At 42.2% G+C, this 761-nt stretch overlaps 1 non-coding gene across 1 annotated transcript; it reads left to right on the top strand.

The window, feature by feature from the left end:
- Positions 1–237: 237 nt before the first annotated feature.
- Positions 238–310, top strand: TRNAF-GAA (transfer RNA phenylalanine (anticodon GAA)). The gene has a single exon. It is a non-coding gene; the product is annotated as a tRNA-Phe (tRNA).
- The last annotated feature ends 451 nt before the right edge of the window (positions 311–761 follow it).

Genomic DNA, 761 nt, shown 5'->3' with positions numbered 1-761 from the left:
TTTCTTAACAGTTATCCTGTTTTTTTTCTGTACAAAATTAAAACCTATTAATTTTAAGTCTTTGGCTGATGTTTTGGGGAGTCTTTGCTGCAGACTTGATATCATTGATTTCAGTGGGGTACAGGTTTTCTTCCACCTGCAGGAAGAGTCCAATGTCCACAAAATGAGCGTGAACGATAAGGGGCTGAAAGAGACATATATTCTATCAGTTTGTGAGAAAATCCACGCTTAGCAAGGGCTGAAGTAGCTCAGCTGGGAGAGCGTTAGACTGAAGATCTAAAGGTCCCTGGTTCAACCCCGGGCTTCAGCAAAGCTTTATGGAGGATTTTAGAGTTTCAGTTCTGACCTTGCAACTAAAAGAGACATTGATATCCAGGAAAGATACAAAAAGAAGGGCTACCATGAGAGGAGGATCAAGGGTTAGGAACAACTCTTCTTTGGGATAAGACTGAGAGACTGGTCTGTTCAGAATGGAAAAATGGAAGTTCTAGGGGTATCATATTAATGTCTACAAGAATCTGAAGGAAGGCTGCAGAGGCGGCAGAACCAGGCTCTTGTTAGTGGTACACACAGAACCAGGACAAGAAGCAATGAAACAAACAGTAACACAAGAGATTCCAAATATCAAGTGATAGTATCTCAGTACTAGTGCCTGAGTGCTGGCACAGACTGTCCAGAGATACTGTGGATTCCTTATTCCTTGGACATGTCTGAAATCCATCTGAATGTGGTCCTGGACAGATAGTTCTAGGTGTTCATGC

This window comes from Excalfactoria chinensis, chromosome 2 (genome assembly GCF_039878825.1).
Source record: "Excalfactoria chinensis isolate bCotChi1 chromosome 2, bCotChi1.hap2, whole genome shotgun sequence".
NCBI classification, from domain to species: domain Eukaryota; kingdom Metazoa; phylum Chordata; class Aves; order Galliformes; family Phasianidae; genus Excalfactoria; species Excalfactoria chinensis.
This window is presented reverse-complemented; position numbering and strand designations above follow the sequence as displayed.